Below are 22123 nucleotides of genomic sequence, written 5' to 3' on the forward strand. Positions count from 1 at the left end.
GGATTATTTCTGCAACATTTGTTTTAGACATCACTCATCACTTTTGTTCCCACCAGTCAGTGCTCCTTGTTGTGCTTAGAGAATATTTCATGCTTCATATCTTTTGCTTCATGTTGAGGTTTAATGATCCTCTTTCTTCTTTACTGTCCCTTTGATATATTATTGTCATTAGAATAGAAGGGTAGGGTTGAAGAGATTTTTTTGAACCAAGTCTAAGATTTCTAAAACTTGTAGTTTTCTTTTTTTTTAATCAGAATTTATGATTAAAAATATGGCTAGGAGTCTTGAGAGATGTATTTAGGAAACAGGTATGGATTTGAGGTGAATAACATTTTTGTTTGGGTAGAATATTTAAAAAAACACCTTTACGTTTGAAAAATTCTTGGATTCTGCATGAAATAGTTAACTAAAATGGGCCTTCCAATTTCAACAATTTTAGACTGACAAAACAAGATGAGCAATTTCCTATGAGACTAAGCCACTGACTGAAACCTGAAGAGCCTATAATACTCTTTCTAAAAAATAAATATAAGAAACAGAATTATCCTCAAGGGTTACTGGATAAATGCTTGATGGTCCTCTGAATACATTAAGGAGGTATTATATTTGGAGCTTGTCAAAAACGTAATTCAGATGAATGCTGTGAAATAGGATCTGGATACCTGGTAAGAACCATTTTCTCTTTCAAAGATCTTGGCAACACTTCCTAGTAGTGATTCTATTTGCATCAGTAAGATGTTTCCACTGGAAAAGCACTGTAGCATCATCCTTGAGTTGTATACCATTGATTGCTTTATAGATAAGAATCTCTTATAGTGTGATACTATTGATTCGACAGTAATTAAGCACTCTTTGGATGAGGTATAAGACAGACTGACTTCTTTAGGAAAATGACTCAGTAGTGAATGGTTTTAGAAAGAGATTTCACTCTATTTGCATCTGACAGATGTAAAAAGTAGTTGCCAAAATTTCTTGATGAAATGAAAGTAGGCTGTTAGCACAATGTAAGCCAGGACACATCTTCTAATCAAGGTCTGGAATCTAGTTTAGGCATCTCCTCTGGCCTTCAGAGAAGGATGAAACCTTCCACAGTTGATAAGAATTGATTCTGTTTCCACAGTCCCTCAGGTAACCCATTTCATCGTGTAACAATATATGCTCTGAATCTATCCCATTATCCTCTAAAGCCTTCTTCTGAGTTCTGGTCTCTGAAAAAGGACCAGCTGGTCATCATTTACTTTTTATTTATTGATGTTAAAAATCTTTATTGCCATCTCTTTTCTCAGCTGATCAATCCAAATTTATGTAACCTTTTCACATAGGGCTTGATTTTCTCACCCCTGGACTCACCCTAATGATCTCCCTAAAATTCTCTCCAGATTCTTACTGCCCTTGGATGTAATAACTTAATGAGGTCATCCTGATACTACAGGAACTCTGGTTCTTTAGTCCCCAAGCCTCAGCCTGCCCATTATCCTACAGCCGCCCACTGCTCACCTTCCTAATACTGTTGTTCTCAGATCTCTATTCTCACCTGTGCCTGGAGAGCAATGCACATAACAATCCCCAGCAGGGCTGCCTTATGAGTTGGGGTAGAGATATGATTCCAGGCCTTAACAAGAAGGCCTTCCATTGCCTATTTATCCCCTGGAGTCTGCTCTTTCTTTCATAGGAGGTAAGGCCCTAAGTTCAGTTATATAATGTTTTTAATGAAATATATTGCAAGAGAGATAAGACAGTGACAACTTTATTTGCATAAAATTATAAAAACCTAATATAAGACCCAGAGATCATGCTACATAATGATTGGAAGGGGAGGGTGCATGAATATCCTGGTGGAGTACAATAGGGCTAGGACAAAAGTCAAATGTGACTCTGCTTATTCCATTCCATTATCACTTTTGATTAGAATTGGTTATGGTCCTTGGAAGTACTGGGTAGTAAAGGGGTGCCTTCTTGAGTTCTCAATAAGAGTTGAACTATCCATTGCTTAGGTCTAGCTCTCAGTGTATTACTTCTTGATCTATCTTAAGCTCACTAATTCTTTCCTTGGCCATGTCATATACTAGTGATCCTGTCAAAGGCAGTGATCATTTCTGTTCTTAATTATTCCTTTGTGTTTTTAATTTCTAGCGTTTCCTTTTGATTTTGTCTTAGGGTTTCCATCTCTCTGCTTATATTACCCATCTCTTCTTGCATATTATCTACTCTTTCCATTAGCGCCTTTAACATATTAATCATAGTTATTTTAAATTATCTTTTTGATAATTCCAACATCTGCGACATAAGAGAGTTTTATTTTTGTGATTGCTCTGTTTCTTCAGATTGAGCTTTTTCCTTGCATTTTGTCATGCCCTGTAACTTTTTTTGTCGAAAGCCAGATGTGTTTGTATAGGGAATAGGAAATGACATCCTTTAATGTGAAGATTTGTGATAAGTTGGCTAGGAACTGAACTGTGTTTAATGTTTGCTGTAGCTGCAGGTGCCAGGGTCTTGAAATTCCTCTAGTGTCCTTGTTTTGTCTCCTCTTGACTTTGGGCTTCCCTCAGCACTCCTCCTCAGAGAGTCTGCGTCTTGCAGTTCTTTGAGCTATAATCCACTGTAGTTATACTGGAGCCCTCTTGGTGTGCTGGTAAAATGTAGCATTCTATAATATCATTAGTGGACCTGTGTCTCAGGTCTGTGATCTTCATAATTACTTTCCCATGGTATAGCTTTTATCTTCCTCCTTAGGTAAGAAAGAATAGAGTAGGCAAGGGGGTGAGGAATGTCCTTCTCCCAGCTTGCATCAGGCTCTGGTAAACTCTTTTCCCTTACTGAGTAGGCCTTTGTTGTGATAACGCTTTGGGCCTAATTCACATTGATTAATCTTTCTCAGATCTTTACTGTGAGAACACAGTGGAATTCCTGGAGGTAAACTCATGCAAGTCTGCATCTGTTCCAGAGTGGTGACCTCCAGAAGTTTCTCATTCTCATGCTAATCCATATTCAGCCTCCAGCAAGTCATCAAAATCACCACTTAAGTGTTTCTATCAATTTATGGATCTAGCAGCTTTAGTCCAGGTAAACACATTTTGAATGTAACTCTCTGGACTTTTTCTCTCTAGATTTTGGGTGTTGGTTTGCCCTGTAACCTCTGTTCTCTGACAGGAGTCCAAGAAAAGTCACTGATCTTCAGTTTACTCAACTGTTTCTTGTTGTAAAGATGGAAGTGATGACTTCCAAGCTCTTTGTATATCAGAGCTGAAACTAGAAGTCTTCTCTATGCAAATTTCATTTTATGTTATTTCTCCCACTGCATTCCTCTTAAGCAACATGACAATGTGTTGTTTTTTTTTTTTTAATTGAAGTGACTGTAGTTATATTCACATTTGTACATAAATCAGGTCTGACATTACAGGAGCTGAAATACTAAAACAAGATGACTTTAGAAGATAGAGCATTAGAATGGATTCTAAATTCTACTGATGGGACCCTGAGGATAAAGAAATCTTCTTTCTCACTAAAACAACTCCTCCCCCATGAGATATGTTAAGGTTACCTTGATATGGGGCTCAAGCTGATATAACCTAAACATTTAAAAAAAACCTATTTTTGGTTTCCTGGAATGTCTCATTTTTCCAACTCTAATTCTTTGAGATCAAAGTAAACCTTTATTTACTGTTTTGTTCTACCACATGTTCAATAAACTTGCAAATATTCTACACATCCTTTAAAGGTCAGATCATACACCACACTCTATACTAAGCCTCCTCTGATTACCTCAAGTGGAAGTGACTTCTCTCTGCTTTTCTTTAACTATTACAATGGTGTACTGGAGACAATTCATCTGGCTCATAAGAGCTGAATGTGAGCATGCATCTCTTACCAATTCCACACTCAGCGACTTCACATTCTGAACTCAGCTGTGAGGAGCACTTACATCATTGAAACTGGCAAACACTATAAATCAGAGCTCTTAAAAATTTCCCTACAGATCCAGTTAAACATTTACCATCACACTACTCTTGTGCGTGTGTGTCTGTTTGTAGATAGATATGTAGGTAGGTAGATAAATAGATAGATACTGAGAGACAGAGGGACAGTGAGAGCGAGAGAGACAGACAGACAGACAGACATAACAGCTGTTTCTGTACATATGTCTTACTCTAGTCTGTAGTTTCTTAAGTGTAGATGTAGTTGGCAGGTATTATTTTTATTCCTGAGTATCCATTTTCTCTTTTTACTTGGGGAATCAATGGTCTCCTATTTAATTCTTGGTCATTTGGGTGGGATTTAGTTCTGTCTTTGTTCTGGGAGCAGACGTGAACTTGACAATTCAGTATATTGGTTCTCTTTGGCCACAGTTATTGATTCAAGGATAGTCACATGACATAAACTGAATAAATCAGAGCCCACCAACCCTGAGACTTTAGTTGGAACTACTAGAAAGGCAATCTTTTTTCACAGAGCTCCTAAGTCGATAGACATTAAGTTTGGAGCTTCTGTTGGCCATTTAGCTAATTCAGTGGTAGAACCTGTCTAAGAATAAAGTTAACACAGAGAAATGAAGAACACCATGAGATGAAGAGAGAAGATTCCTGATAATAATGAGCTAGAGCTATACTGAAGTTGCATGAGCCAAGAGTTTTTGTTTTTGTTTTTAATTTTGACTAGTTTGAATTGGGTTTCTGTCAGTGACAATCAAGAGAACCCTGACTAAAATAGTAAGTAAAATATGTTATCTTTAAAAAATGATTCTAGCACCACATCTATATAACGCCCTGTCTATAAAGAGGCTCAATAATTATTCATTGAATGAAAGAAGGAATCTTATGTAAAATACAGATGCAAAGCTTGCTGTCAATATGAGTGGTTTGCTCATATCAGGTTGCATCCATTTGGAAAGATGAAGAAATTGTGTCTCACTTCTTGACCTTTACTCCCTTTTTGATGTTTGACTTTTGTTTATTATTTGAAGAAATAATTTCTTCAGATAAGTAAGCCATAGTAAGTACTTCTGTCTTCAGCTCTTCAAGGTTAAGGTTTTCACTCTTTAAAACATAAAATGAAATATGAAAATCCTTATCACTCAATAAATGAGCTACTTGGAAGTGATTATTTTAGGCCTAAAAGAGACTATTAATCTAATAATAAAAGGAACTACAAGAAAGTACACATTTTAAAAAGATGACATACTATAAATGCTCAAAACATAGAAAAAATTTAAAAAATTGTTAACTAAAAATCTCTATAGTTCTTTTTTCTTTTTGCATATTATTTGATTACTTTATCATATGACAACAATTTTGTGATACCATTTTCTACAGAGAAAATGGAAAGATAATCACTCTTTCTTCTAGTATGAATCTCCTTTTTGATGTCATCCTCAAGAGAACTTTCCTTGATTAAACCAAACAAAATACATGCCTTTTGTTTGTTGGTTAGTTGGTTGGTATTGTACTCTGCTGTGCACTATTGTTTTCTTTTTTTCTTTTTTGGCTAAACATGCTTGACTTTTAAACAGTTGAGGAAGAGTTTTCATGCTTGGTCCCTAAGTGCTCAGCTCAGGGATATGCAGAAGTCCTTTCTCTTTCCTCAATAGCTAATGGAAATTCATTATTTAAAAACTGGAAGTGGAAATGCATTTATTGTATTTTCAGGAGTTTGAACAGTGGGGATGCTGAGAGCAGTTTTCTTTTCATTACTTCACATTATGTGGATTCAGGCTGCCTTCCTTATACTTTCAGGTGTAAAGAACTTTCTCCTTATCATTTCATTTTCCCTTTTCAGTGATGAATTGCTTTTCAGAAAATTACAGAAGACTCCAAAGGAAGACACTCCATCCAGAGCTAGTCTACAAATTGTAACTCAAGTTCATTTAAGTGCCCAGAGTACCACTTCCAAGGATAGCCATGGAAAGTGAGAGAGATAGTGGACTCAACATTACATTTCATGTAATTCAATATTTTACTCCATGGTTAAATCAAGGGACAATGGAGGAGACTAACCCTGCTGTATTAATTCTTACTTTAAAACAGGTGGAGGCCTGCACAGAGAAAGGTATACATATACCAACATTACTTATGCTCTGGTATTTGTGCCTTTAATTGATCTGAAAGCTAGGTGTTAAAATATGCTTCAAAACCTAAATGGAACTAGTGAAAAGCACCGCCATATGGGCAGTAATGTACTGACTATACTGAAGCAATGACTTAAGGTTATGTCAGAAATTTTAACCTAAAGTTCTTCATAGCTTACTTTGTTTTCCCACTTATACTTGTTAGCATTTAACTCTTAACTAATGACCCTCTATTTTCTTGCACATAAAATGGAATGAGATAGTGCTGAATTAAAATTTAACTTGAGGTAAGGTCCCTAAATTTCAGTAAAATGACTCTTTTGAATCTCAAAGCTGTGTGATCATGCAGTGCTAGGGAGGGCTCAGAATTGTCAAGGCCCCAAGACTGGAAGTAAAGTCTTTGCTAACAGTGAAGTCCCTGGGGAAGACAAGGAGAAACAAAATGTTGATACTGCTGCTTGTGTTCTCTTCCTTACTGGGAATGCTGCTGTTTTATATATATATATATATATATATATACACACACACACACACATACACACCAACATTACATAAGCTCTGGTATTCGTCAGAGAAAGTCACAGTGGCAACTGGTTTGGAGATGTGTCATGGAAAGCCTCAAGATTTACTGGGAGAGTGAGTTTTACTTCTTGGTGCCTGCTTCTGTGGGTAACAGAGATGATTACAGAGATGAAATTTAAAGGCAAAGATAAAGAAGCCTGAAATCCCTTCCCTTTGTGAACTACAGGCTGCCATCAGATTCTGCCTCCATCTCCATTTCCATATTGTATTTTATTTTCTCTTATCTCAAACCACTGGTTAATTAGACACATCTTTAGTGGCCACTACATTTGGGTGTTGTGTCAGACACCTTGTGGGATAAATATATGGCCACATAAAATACAGTTCCTGCTTTTAAGATGAGCCAAGTATTTTCTCAAATGACAGAGAATGGGAAGTATCAGTTATGAGGCACCAGCCAAAGGCTATGCCAGTCTAGGGGAGGGAGGGAGTACATTCAACTGCAGGATCAAGGTCTTGAAGAAAAGGTTGAATTTTTCATGGCAACTGGATGTTAGAGTGGATTTTCCTGTTCTCTGTGAATTTCAGCTAAAGCCCCCTTAGGTAGAAAATAGACACAAAATACCTAAACAGAGTGCTAAGTGCTAAGGAGCTACTAGGCTTCACCTATGAACCACCAAGAGCTAGCCAAACTGGAGCTGAGGCTCATCACCTCCACCCCATCAAGTGATGAGTGATGCTGTGGAATTTCCCTTTTCCTCACTGAGAGTAAGGTAAAGGAGGGTGTTATGGTCTGAAATGCCTTCCTTCAAAATTCATATATTGAAGCCCTAACCCCCAATGTGACTGTATTTGGGGATAGGACCCTTAAGGAGTAATTAAAGTTAAATGAGGTAATAAAAGTGGGAGCTTAATCCAATAGGTGTGGTGTCCTTATAAGAAGAGAAATAGATACCAGGGATGTGTGGGCACAAAGGAAATACTATATGAGCACACAGTGAAAAGATAGTCATCTGCAAGCCAAGGAGAGAGGCCTTAGGAGAAACTGACCCTGGAGCACCTTGATTTTGGACTCTAGAACCATGAAAAAATAAACTTCTGATGTTTAAGCCACCAGTTCTATGTATAATGTTATGGCAGTCATGGCAAACTAATATAGAGGGTTTTCCAGTCAAGAGCAGTCCCAGAATGACACAAACAGATGGAAAGATATACCATATTCTTGGATCAGAAGAATCAATAGTGTTAAAATGACTATACTACTCAAGGCAATCAACAGATTCAATGCAATCCCTATCAAATTACTGATGGCATTTTCACAGAACTAGAACAAAATATTTCACAATTTGTATGGAAACACAAAAGACCCTGAATAGCCAAAGCAATCTTGAGAAAGAAAAATGGAGCTGGAGGAATCAGGCTCCCTGACTTCAGACTATACTACAAAGCTACAGTAGCCAAAAGAGTATGCTACTGGCAAAAAAACAGACACATAGATCAATGGAACAGGATAGAAAACCCAGAAATAAACCCACACATGGATGGTCAATTAATCTACAACAAGGAGGCAAGAATATATAATGGGGAAAAGACAATGTCTTCAAAAGGTAGTGCTGGGAAAACTGGACAGCTACATGTAAAAGAATGAAATTAGAACATACTCTAACACCATATACAAAACAAACTTGAAATGGATTAAAGACCTAGATGTAACACCAGATAGTATAAAACTCCTAGAGGAAAACATAGGCAGAACACTCTTTGACATAAATCACAGCAATATCTTTTTGGATCCACCTCCTAGAGTAATAGAAATAAAAACAAAAATAAACAAATGGGACCAATTAAACTTAAGTCTTTGCACAGCAAAGGGAAACATAAATAAAATGAAAAGATAACCTACAAAATGGGAGAAAATATTTGCAAACCATGTGACTGACAAGGGATTAATTTCCAAAATATACAAACAGCTCATACAGCTCAATATCAAAAAAACAAACAACCCAATCAAAAAATGGGCCATGGCTTCCCTGGTGGCGCAGTCGTTGAGAGTCCACCTGCCGATGCAGGGGACATGGGTTCGTGCCCTGGTCCGGGAAGATCCCACGTGCCGCGGAGCGGCTGGGCCCGTGAGCCATGGCCGCTGAGCCTGCGCGTCCGGAGCCTGTGCTCTGCAACGGGAGAGGCCACAACAGTGAGAGGCCCACGTACCACAAAAACAAAAAAACAAAACCGAAAACAAAAAATGGGCCAAAGATCTAAATAGACATTTCTCCAAAGAAGACATACAGATGGCCACCAGGCACATGAAAAAATGATCAACAGCACTAATTATTAGAGAAATGCACATCAAAACTACAATGAGGTATCACCTCACACCGTCAGAATGGCCATCATTTAAAAGTCTACAAATAATAAATTCTGGAGAGGCTATGGAGAAAAGGGAACCCTCCTACACTGTTGGTGGGAATGTAAATTGGTGCAGCCACTATGGAGAACAGTACAGAGATTCCTTAAAAAACTAACAATAGAGCTGCCATATGATCCTGCAATCCCATTCCTGGGCATATATCTGGAGAAAACTATAATTAGAAAAGGTACATGCACCCTAGTGTTCATTGCAGCACTATTTACAATAGCCAGGTCATGGAAGCAACCTAAATGTCCATCAACAGAGGAATGGATAAAGAAGATATGGTACATATATACAATGGAATATTACTCAGCTATAAAAACAAATGAATAATGCCATTTGCAGTAACATGGCTGGCCCTAGAGATTATCATATTAAGTAAAGTGAGACAGAGACAGGCAAATATCATATAATATCACTTATATATGGAATCTAAAAAAAAAAGATACAAGTGAACTTATTTACGAAACAGAAATAGACTCACAGACATAAAAAACAAACTTCTGGTTACTAAAGGGGATGGGGGGAGGGGTGTGGGAGAGATAAATTAGTAGTTTGGGATTAACATATATATACTACTATATATATGTAATAGGTAAATAACAAGTACCTACTGTATAGCACATTGAACTATACTCAATATCTTATAATATTCCTTAATGGAAAAGAATCCGATAAAGAATATATATATGTATAACTGAATCACTTTGCTATACACTTGAAACTAACACAACGTTGTAAATTAACTATACTAAAAAAGAAAAAAGAAAGAGTGGTTCTAGGAAAACTTCCTCTAGGGATTGGGAATGACTATAAGAAGGTAATATTGACATCTCATCCCCCCAAATTTTTTAGTGTACATGAAATTAGGGACAGTGTGAAGCTGGTTGTGTTTTGATTGATTTTTTTAATGCCTGAAGTTGAACTGTCTATAAAATGAGAATATACTTGAGATGTCATTAGGGAGCATGGAAGGTAAATCTCATAGATCATGTTTGAAAGGAGTAATTGGTGGAAAATTGTTTCTTATTCATATTGTTCGCTAAACTGGTTATACATGCAAAACTGAGATCCTCTACACTACAAATATCTATTTTTATCACTAATCTCATTAAATATGCTCTAATATATGTGGTGGTTTTATTTTATAGAATTGATATTTTTAAAAAAACTGTTTAGCTTTTGACTCAGAACAGTCCCCAGTAATCAAATTTATGGATTAGGAGAGGAACATAATATAACAAATATTGCCTATATTTCCATTTTGCCTTTCTTCTCTAAGACTAGAGCAGGGCAGGATTTTCTAAATTCAAATAATTTTCTAAATTCAAACAATTCAAATATTGTCTCCCCTTCCCCATGAGCAATTAAATTTACAAGTCACAAACATCTAATAACAATGCAATTCCCGACACTAATGGACAGATGTTTCAGCACATTTTCCAGCAGACTTCATCATGGCTATTCCATCTATCTGCTGTCTGTTTGTCTGTCTCTTACTCACAGAGACATTCTCTCCTACTCTGTGTGTGTGTGTGTGTGTGTGTGTGTGTGTGTGTGTGTGTTAGAGAGAGAGAGAGAGTTTAAATATTAGAATCCTCTATATTTTGAAATGAGCTTTCTTTTTCTTTTTTTTTCTTTTTTTGCTGTACGCGGGCCTCTCACTGTTGTGGCCTCTTCCATTGTGGAGCACAGGCTCCAGACGTGCAGGCTCAGCAGCCATGGCTCTCGGGTACAGCCGCTTTGCGGCATGTGGGATCTTCCCAGACCAGGGCACGAACCCATGTCCCCTGCATTGGCAGGAGGACTCTCAACCACTGCACTACCAGGGAAGCCCCTGAAATCAGCTTTTTTTTGACCAATGGAAATATTTAAGGGATCACATAGATGGCTCTACAGAGGGAGTTAATTATTTTATTCTTAGCTCAGATATTGCACAATTTCAATCAATGGTGATTGAATTTACAAGTCATAACCATGATAAGCAACACAATTGCCAGCATTAACTGACTTGAGTATTTCAGTGCATTTGCCAGCAGACATCATACCACCTGCCAATACTACTGGCATATTTAGTTGGCATCTCATTTACCTGGTTCTTATACTTAGCATGAGAATATGAGCTATGAGCGTTTCCTGTGAGATGTTCTCCTTTAGGGAGTGTAGGGTGAGTAAGAAGTTTAGATTGTTTTAAGTGCCAGGATAGTGCTGGAATGGTGCAGAGAAAAAAAAAAAAATAGAATTCTAGTGAAGAAAATAAGCAATACATTTATGGTAATTATAAGAAGGAGATGATTAAAAGTTGGATAATGGCTAATACCAACTACTATGTGGTCAGTAGAAGCAATTTGCCAGAGAAATTCCAAAGTGGTATAAAAAAAGTCATTCTTCATTGTTAGACAAAGTTAACCTGGTTAGTATCCATGTTATCCTGAATTGATCTTGATTTGTATACATTTACAAATACTTATTTTGCCTACATTTCTTTCACACTAATATATGTAGTTAGTGATCAGAACAACTGAACAGAAGGCAAATACAGAGAGTAACACACACTTGGTCATCAGTCTTACAGAAAGAACTCACACTGTGGCATAAACTACCATCTGTTTTTGAAACTCTACAATGAATTAACTCGCTTGATAATTACCAGCTTTATTCACCTACCCTGTAACCTTGGGGTCATAGGGACTTCCTTCTACTGCTCCTGTTTCCATACCAATTGTGATAGGAAAAAATGGCCTCCAAAGATATCCATGTCAAATCCCTGGAAACTGAAAATGTTACCTTATTTGAGAAAAGGGTCTTTGCAGGTGTATTTAACTTAAAATCTTGAGATGAGATAATCCTGTATTATCTGAGTAGAGAGAGGCAGACAGACATACAGAGAAGACACACACACATAAAGGAGAAGGCAATGTGAAGACAGAAGCAGAGATTGGAGTGATGTAGCCTAATCCAAGGAAGCCAAGGAAGAGCCACTGGAAGAGCCACTGGAAGCCAGAAGAGGCAAGGAAGGATTCTCCCCTAGAAGCTTTAGAGGAAGCATGTCCCTGTTGACAGACACTTTGATTTCAGACTTATGAACTCCAGAACTATGAGAGAATACATTTGTGTTGTTTTAAGCCGCCAGGTTTGTAGCGATTTGTTATGGCAGCCCTAGGGAACTTATATAGCAGTCAATACATACACACACAATTTTACACACTATTTGTACCAATACTACTATTATTAGTTCAGGTTACCCTTAATCTTAAAGTTATGTTGGGCCTGCTGGATATTTTCCAAAAAGTTACCATTGAAATAACGAGATAGGTTTGAGGAGAATGTAATAGATGATGATTCACAGGATCTGCTTCCATTTAACATAGTATTCTGGTTATCTCTTACTGCTTAACAAATCACCCCAAACCTTAGCTGCTTAGACCAAAATTATTATTTTCTCTTATGGTTCTGTGGATTGACTGAGCTCAGCTGGGTGGCCTTACGTTGGGGCTTTCCCATTGATTGAAATCACATGGCTGCTAGGGCATCACGATCTGAAAGTTCCACTGGACTGGATATTTCAGATGACTCACTCTCATCGTGACAGTTGATCCTAGGTTGTCCCCCGGGGCACCTACATGTAGTTTTCCCTTGTGGCTTGGGTTTCTCATAGGATGGCAGCTAGGTTCTCAGAGTGAACATCCCAAGAGAAAGTTTTCCAGAAACAGGAAGAGGAAGTGCCAGGCCAGGAAAGGCTAGGCCTTAACAGTGTCATTCTGCTATATTTTATTATCAGTCGAGATTCAAGGGGGTGGAGAAATCAACTCTTCTTCTTGATGAGGGAATGTCAAAGTCACATTGCAGAAGAGCCTGGGAGATGTGAGGTATTTTGTGGCCATCTTTGGAAAATACGATCTGCTATGCATAGTAATCAGGTTCATGAATAACACCAAATTCAGAAAAAATTATTTGTGCCTGAGTAAAAAGGATTAAAATTCAAAGGCACTTTGAGAAGATAAGCACCTAAGGAAAGACTCCTCATTTAATATAGCATTCTGTCTAGCAGCCTCAATTACAGCCACTCTCCATTCTTTCCAACTTTCCACTAAAAGAAAGAAACAAGAAAAAAAGGGTAAACTCACATCCCCTCCAAGAACTGAGACCAATGAGTGGTGTAGTATTAGGAATTCTTTTCATGGCCTACCTGGGCTCTGATTTATGAAATAGAGTACCCCTAAAAAAATAAGTAGTAAGGGGCTTCCCTGGTGGCGCAGTGGTTGGGGGTCCGCCTGCCGATGTAGGGGATGCGCGTTCGTGCCCCGGTCCGGGAGGATCCCATGGGCCGCGGGGCGGCTGTGCCCGTGAGCCGTGGCCGCTGAGCCTCCGCATCCCGAGCCTGTGCTCCGCAGCGGGAGAGGCCACAGCAGTGAGAGGCCCGCGTACCGAAAAAAAAAAAGTAGTAAGACCCTTCCTACTTCCTACCATTGCTATTGTGTTCCTGGACCTAGAGCCCCAGGATCTGAATCACTCAGCTGTCTCTCTACCCTAAAGGTGCTGAATTGCCTTCCACTTTGTCCCGCCCTCAACCTTCAAATACTATTTCTCCCTACCGAGTTACTCCTCCTGTCAAAGATATTCCCACCAGAAAATGACTAGCCAAGAATCTGGGAAGGGAAGTGGTTAAAAACTCGTGGTGTTGGTGCATAGCGCTTGGGCAGTGTAATACTAAGTAGAATACTTTGGGTGAGAGTTGAGGCAGGAGGGGCTCAACTTGGAGTTGAGGTTCAGAGTAACCCAGTCTGAGGCAGTGAGGATAGGCAATGATGCTGCTTCAGGAGAGCAGAGGTGAACTAAGGAAAAGCCTGCAAGAAGCTAAGAGCTCATCTGGGAGGAGTGTACTTCATTCTGCCCTCCAGCTATAAATCTGAGAAGAGGCGTGAAACATCACCTGAGTAGACAGAAACCAGACCTCATCAGAGGTCTGTGGATAAACATTACATCCAAAGAGAATTTGTCTTGTTCAAATAGGACTGCACGGTCCTAGAATCACCACTAAAAATGGTCTATGGCAAAGCATAGAAAAATATTTCAAGAAGTTACTTAATATTCTTATACTGGTATTTTTACTATCCCGGTACTCAAATATACCACTATCTATACTATAAAATGGGGATAGAAAAAGGAAGAAAATATAGAGAAGCAAAAAGAGATAGACATTTTAGGATGGATGTTTTGGTAAAAGTAGAAAGAAAGAATAATCAAAATGAAAGTAGTTGGAAATATTAGTCCAGAGAATGCAATGTTAGACAGTTACTGAGTTACTACAGAGAGGGTCTGGCATGGAGACAGGCAGATTTCCCATTATACCTGGGAAGTCTGGCCTAGGAATAAGTATAGTAGTCTTAGAGTGGAAAGCGAGAGAAAGCACAGTCTCACCCACTTAGGGAATGAAGGCCCACAGGTAGCAGTGGCGATCGTTGGCTGGTGCATTGTGGGGAGGCAAGATCTCCAAGCAGGTGCAGAATGTCAGAACTTTAGGGCTTGGGGAGTAAGAGGAGAACAAAAATGGTCACAGAGAAAAAGAAAAGGACTTGTTAATGGAGGACTAGAGCTTAGGATTTCAGCAAAAGATACACACCTAGAATATGATTAAATTCAGTCATGGCTGAAGGCATATTGGCAACTTACATTCTATAATTCACTGGAAAACGTTTTGGTGAAGGTAGTCTCATAACATACAAGAAATTTCTGTTCACAGTTTACTGTTTTGAAAGGGCATCTGTGTTGCTGTGCCATGGAGAAATGGATGCCTTATTTTCAGAGGCACATGGGCTAAGTATCCACATGCATGAGGAACAACTTTTTTCTGTGATATTTTTAATATCTTGCTTAGTGACACAAAGATTTATTTTCATTCCCAGTCATTCTGGGAATGAACTTAGCCATTCTCTAAGTTCAGCTTTGGAGAACTTAGCAGGAAGTCTATAAAATTTCAGAATCTATCATTTTTTATGGTTTCTTATTTCCAGTATTGTAGGTAATCCTGCCTCTAATTACAGTGTATCTACCTGCTCTTCTGAAATCCTACAGGCTGAATAAATCTATAGAAAAATGCTGACTCAGAGGTATATGCCGCATTATTCTTATTAATTTGCGTAGTAAAAATACATTTACTTTCCTCTGTGCCTTCTTGAGTTAGTTCTGAAATGTGTCTTCAAACTTAAGGATACCTGGAGTGTCCCCTAATGGTGAGTACTGGTCCAGTAACAATTTAAGCTTTCTCTATCTTCTGAGCCTAACAGGGAAGGTTGCTCTAATTTGTCTATGACAGCTGGAAGTATATGAAAACTTCCTGTTATAATCCATGCACTGCTCCTGGAGTTCATGGTAGCAACTAGCTTCAATTATCTTTTCCTTTTTCTCATATGTGTTACAGAAATATTGGAGTTCTCATAGGATTCAGGGTGTATATTTCTGAAGCTAATCTTGTGTCAGAGGGATTCACTTAGGGCTTATGGTGGGTCACAGTTCCTTTTAAAAATCTGGTGGGAACTCTGGAACATCTTCCCTGAGCAAAAGCAAGTAGACATCAATTTTGTGTATAATTTTACAAAGTTCAGAGATCTCTTTTCCCAGTCATAAAAGAGTTTTAAATCTACTCCAGTTCCTTATTTTGTGTTCAGAAAACAGTTAAGCATAGGGAAAAGGTTTAAAGGAGAGGATATAAACAAATTATATTGAAATAAGCTTAATTTCAGTTTTCATTAAATTAAAAATTATTTTTTCTCTCATCCAGATGACTTTTGAACCATTTAGACAATTGATTAGAGCTCACTGTATCTTGTCTTGGTCAATATGTGAGTTTGATTGAGGCAGAGTGATCACCCTCCCCACCCCCATCCCGAGCTGGATAGGGAGATTGTGCACATGGGAAGGAGTCAACCTCTGTTTATGCAGCATCATCCAAGCCACCACACTTGTATTTTCGAATCATTCCTGCTGTTACATACAACTCATTTAAATATGCAGTTAGTTGGAAATAAATGCTGTTTATGAATCATTAGGTTAAAATATATCATGCTTACTGATTCAAATCAACTCCCCTTTACGGCCCCTAACCAAATCTTGTACCAGTATCTATTCATCGTTCTTTAATCTTCCTTTCTTATGTTTAGGTTAGTATTTATGTTTGACATTTCTGTCAATTTTTGTGGTTGGATATCTCATCTTGATTTTTACTCTCCAAGTGATGGGTCAACCACACTTCTCTCTGGTATTATTATTACATACTACGAATTCTCTCCTCATTTGCAGCTATTGCAATTTAAGAACTTTCTAATCACCAACCAATCCTTTTTGCTATGCCCCTTGCTTTAGTTACCATAACAACAGAAGGGTTGGTCAAAAATTCATCATCCAGTCTGTTTATAAGCCAGACAGGCTTTCCAGAATTACTAGTACAGTTTAGAGGAGTCATTTATAGGAACAACAACAGCAATAGATGATTATCAACTAGAATGCTTATAGAGTATATTATAGATTTAGAATTGGAAAGGGCCTTAGATTTCATCTACTACTCCTTCCTACCAATTCAGGGAATATCCTGTATTATATCATTCGAAGGTGGCCATCTGACCTTGGCCTGGAAATTTCTCACGACAAACGTCCTTGCTTTCTGGTGCAGCCTATTCATTGTTGAGAGCTGTAATGATTATAAAATCCTTTCTTGTGCAGATTAGAAATATGCTTCCCAGTAACTTCTAAGCATTAGTTATTGTTATATCAAGTGAGACTTTACAAAATAAGCTGAGTCTATTTATTTGTCAGACATTCAAATATTTGAAGACAGGTGTTATTGAAGTGGTCATCTCTATTTTTGCCTGCTCAGGATCCATTTTCCTTTCTTCTCATAATAATCAATTTTCCAGTGGGAAATTATCTCCATCCTATTCTCCAGTGATGGGGTTTACCATGGAATGAAAGCTTTCTTTTCCCCACCCTTTAGGATGTGTTCATAATAGAGATCCTCTCATTTAGCATATTCCATTCCCCTGGCCACAGTGATTATTTCAGTCCTAGGCTAGTCACACAAACTGGTTCAGTAGAATGTTATACTGGGACTTTTATGGAAAATACTGGAGGAGAGAAGCTCTCCATCTTACAGAATTGCTAAGATGCTAGAATATGAGCTTGGGGTATGGGGAGAGAGCCTGCCTGAGAATGAGGGTGACCCAAGAAAACAGAGTCTTGAGAAAAAAAATAAATCCCTGACCACATACATTGTCAGAGCACCTGGAGCCAGCCCACACTTTATGCTATGTTACTTCTTGAACTTTTAGATACATGAACCAAAAAATTGTACATAAGTCAGTTTGAGTTGAGTTTCTCTTAATTGCTCCTAAAGAGTTTTGAATAATACAATTATATTTTTTTGAGTCTTATCTTTTCTTAGCTAAAATGCTATGGCTTCATTCTCAGACCTTTACATCTCTGAGTCATACTATGCTCTATGTGCTCTCAATTGTTTCCATGAAAATTGGGGTACCTAGAACTGGACACAGTCCTTTAGATGAGAATAAAATGTGCTAGTGTAGAATACAGTCTAACATTTTCTTTCCTTGTTTATGCACCCCAGCCTTGTCAATTTTCACTGACTGAGACCTAGATTGCCTTAAACATCTTTATTCCTTTTTTGTACCTTGCCATCCTATTGGCTTACATAACATCTGAAGTTCTTAGGGATTTTTCAAACAAACTTATATTAGGCTATGCCGCACCTCTCTCCCTCTTCACATTTACTTCCAGCCCTTTCCCAAACTACACAGACATATATCCACTTGTCTGGTCTATTGAAACTTTTGGATTTTGAGCTTGAGAAAGTAACTCAGTCTCTCGGAGATTCAGTTTGCTTTACTGTAAAACTGTGTGGTATTTCTTAGGATGCTTTTGATTGTAGATATTAGAAACCCCCAATTAAAATGGCTAATTAAAGAGGGTATATTAAAATAATAATAAGTCTGGAGGTAAGACAATTTTAGTTTTGGTAAATTTGGTGGCTGAGATCCAGGCTCCTTCCATCAAGATCCAGGCTCCTTCCATCTTCCCATCTTGCTACATTCAGTGTGTTCTACTCAGGCTAGTTCCCTTCATGGCTTCAAAATCGCCGCCACAGCACCATGCATCACAGACAGACATGGAAATGTCCACCAGCAAAAGAGGGACTCCTTCCCAAAAGGTTCTTTTAAAGAAAGAAATAAACGTTTCCTAGAAGCCCCTCAGATTTCCTCTCACATCTCATTGTCCAGGAGTCTATCATATGACACCTTTAAATCAGTCCCTGGGAAGGGCTGTGAGATAATCAGATTGGCTTAGACCATTGGTCTCAAACTAGTTATGTATCAGAATCACCTGTAGGGCTTGTTAAAACACAGATTTCTTGGCTCCGTCCCTACAGTTGCTGATTCAGTAGGTCTGATGTGGTACCCAACAATTTCTTTTTCTAATAAGTTCCTAGATGACACTGATGTTGTTGGTTGAGACCACAGTTAAAGAACTACTGGCTTAGACAAACATTATATACCCCGGGGACTGGAGTTGAGGCTGGGGCCCATACAGGGCAGGTAGTTTCCCTCAGGGCTTTGTTATTAAGAAAGGAAAGGTAGGTAACCACAAATGTCCTGCTATGGGAGCTATAATCCCAAACTTGTAAGATTGTCCTGTGGGTTACAGGTAATGCATGTAAATTGCCCCTCACAGTATGTTCAATAGATGTAACTCCTTCTATTATTGTTATTATTGATTCTGTCATAGACATTGTATTATAGACTCTTTCAGTTTTACTTGAAAATTTGATAAGTATGCTCTTCCATCTTTATTCAGTTCATTGACAATATATTGGACAGGCCAGGGGTGGATAGAGAATTCTGAAAATTGCAGTAGACATTTCCCTGATTACTAACATCAGTGCACTAACCAAAATATTTATGATTTGGTTCTTAAGTGATTTCACTTCACTGAACTGTCATTTAGCCTTAGTTTCCCATCTTCTCCAAAACGATATCTTGAGAGGCTATAAAATAATTGGTTTCAGATTTGCCTATACTTCTCTATAGAAAAAATATAGAGTGAATTGTATGTTCTGGCATTTTATTAATAATAGTATCCAACATTTATATAGAGTGCTTATCCTGTGTAAGATATTGTTCAAACTGTGTTACATGGGTGGATACTATTATTATCCCTATTTCACAGAGGAGAAAACTGAGGCACAAAGAAGTTAAATGGCTTGCTCAGAGCCATGCAACTGGTAAATGGAGGTAAAAGGATTCTGATCTATCCTAATGTAATCTCTGCTAATAGGCACCACCACATATAAACAGTACAATCACAGGAAATGGTCATGATCATAATCTAGTAATACAACTGGTACCTAAAATGCTCTCTCACACACATATACACATACATACACATCTGCCTTATTCATTGCAGCTTTTAAATGTTATACATTTTAGAATATTCTAGTTCCCTAGAAAATTGTTCAACAGGTTGCGGTGTGTGGGACAAGCTTTATCTATCAGTGCTCAGTGAACCATTGTACTGAAAGGGTCATCATGATGGATAACAGAGCTATTATACACGGAAAAGTGTATTTTAATATTGCATTGCCTAATTAATACTTTAGTAAATATTTAGAGTAGAAATATATGCAAATTTTTGCAACAATTTTTGCAGAGTCTCACAATGGGTTAGAATGGGAGCAAAATAGTAATGGATAGTAACTGTGAGAACAGGAATTTGCATTATATTAATTAAATGTGATACCTAAACACTGTAATGATTCTGTCCTATTTTTATAAATAAGGTATGGTGATTAGTCTTAAAGTGACTAAAACTACCAACTAAACTAAAAAGTTCTTTATTTGAAGTTAGGAACAATCTTCAGCGCATTTGGTCCCTTGGCTTTTTTTTGATGACTTTTCTGTGTCTCTCCTCTAATTGAAGTTATTTTATCTCCTGATTACTAGTTTGTTTTTTGCAACTTGGCTGGGAGGCTTGCATGCCCAGGGAGGATACTAATCAGCACTTTGTGAACTCCCAAGATTTACTAGGCTCTGAATTTCAGCAAATCTAGGGCAGCTTGGCAGAGGGGTTAAGTATGGCTGTTTGGCTGTTGTTTTAGTTTCTCTGTCACATTGTGTTAGGTCTGTTGCACCAGCAGGTGTCATACTGGGCTGCACGTTCCCACAGAAATACATCAGGTAAAATTCAGAATTCCTGTTCTATAAACTCTGAAAATAGAGCACTAGCCTCAAGCACTCTGCCGTATAGAAGCAGTAAGTTGTGCTATCTTAATTATGAATGCATCAAATATGAAGGCCTTTTCCCCTTCCCAGGTCTCTCACGGAAAGTGCACACAGCATTTGCGTTGTTCATCTAGGCAGCTGGTCTGCTTTCTTTAAAGAGGTCAGGAACTTGGGTATTTAATGAGTCTCCCTTTGCTGTGCTAGGGCTGAGGTTGCCTTCCTAAAGGGAGCATGCATTTAACTCCATGGTTCTCAGTCTAGAGAGTACATCAGAATCACTGGGAGGGCTGGTTATCCCAGGAATTTCTGCCCCCCACCACCCAAGAGTTTCTGAATTTGCATTTCTGATGAGTTCCCAGGTGCTGCTGGGAGCAGGTTCTGAAAGCCCCTGCTATAACTTAAGGCTTTGTTTTTACTTGGCAGTCTTACCCAGTTGGATATATTAGGTTTGCCCTGTTTCCTTCTTTATTTTGAACTGTCCAGCACTTGCAGCTTTGGGGAGTAGCTCATATTAAAAAAAACTTCTTAAAAATAAGGGCATGGGATAAAGAGTCACACTTCGGATATTCTGTCACAAGTTAAGCTTTTGGATACAAGTAACAGAAATGATTTTAGCTAACGTAGTGCGGTAGATACTGTGGGGTGCCCAGCCAGATTCCCTTTTCCAGCCAATGAACTCGTTCCCTAATAGCTACACGTGCTGTGGATAATGGCTTTTATAGCTGTGACCTTCTTCAGATAATTGCCTTTGACTGGTGAGAGCCACCTCTCCCAGACACATCTAGGAAGTTTCACACCTACCTCCCCCTCATATATTTTGGGTTAAATAAAATATATTAAAAATAATTTCACAGGGGGCTTCCCTGGTGGCGCAGTGATTGAGAATCTGCCTGCCAATGCAGGGGACACGGATTCGAGCCCTGGTCTGGGAGGATCCCACATGCCGCAGAGCAACTAGGCCCGTAAGCCACAACTACTGAGCCTGCGTGTCTGGAGCCTATGCTCCGCAACAAGAGAGGCCACGATAGTGAGAGGCCCGCGCACCACGATGAACAGTGGCCCCCGCTTGCCACAACTAGAGAAAGCCCTCGCACAGAAATGAAGACCCAACACAGCAAAAATAAATAAGTAAATTAATAAACTTCTATCCCCAACATCTTCTTTAAAAAAATAATAATAATAATTTCACCTGTTTATTTCTATACATGTGGCTCATATTATATTCCTATTGGGTTACATTGCTCTAGAGCCTCCACAGCTGCATGGGTCAGACCAAGGCTAGACTCTACTTGAGACCATAGAACATCCCCGGAAGAAATTAAGATTGGGTGAGTAGAACGCTGAGGACGGCTGTGCAATGTCAAGTCATGACTCCTTAGCCAGCTTCAGTGTCTGAAACCATTCCTGCTCCCAGAATCCATCAACTAAAGAAGAGGATTCGTCCCCATGAGGAAGGACTCCACAGCATTATGGCAAGAGTGTACAGTAATGTAGACATTTGATTCTCCTGATCCTCTGCCAAAGGACACTTGCAACAATTTACAGGGTAAAAATAAACCAGGGCAAAGAGAATACCCACACCTTTTGAAGGCTGTTGGTTACAGGGACCGAATTAACATTGACACAAGGGAACACAAAGTGTCATCATTGACCTCCTTTTAGAATAAGGACCTATGAGGGCCCAATAATAAATGGAGCTCTAACCCATATCTAACTCACAGGGTGTCTGTTAGACATGGACCCACCTGGTGGCCCTGTCTCTGGTTCCTAAATGTATATTCATAATGGAACATTCACATGTGTTCTTTGGCCCATTAAATCCAAGCTATTGTACCAGGA

The sequence above is a fragment of the Delphinus delphis genome, chromosome 3 (assembly GCF_949987515.2).
Source record: "Delphinus delphis chromosome 3, mDelDel1.2, whole genome shotgun sequence".
In the NCBI taxonomy this organism is placed as follows: domain Eukaryota; kingdom Metazoa; phylum Chordata; class Mammalia; order Artiodactyla; family Delphinidae; genus Delphinus; species Delphinus delphis.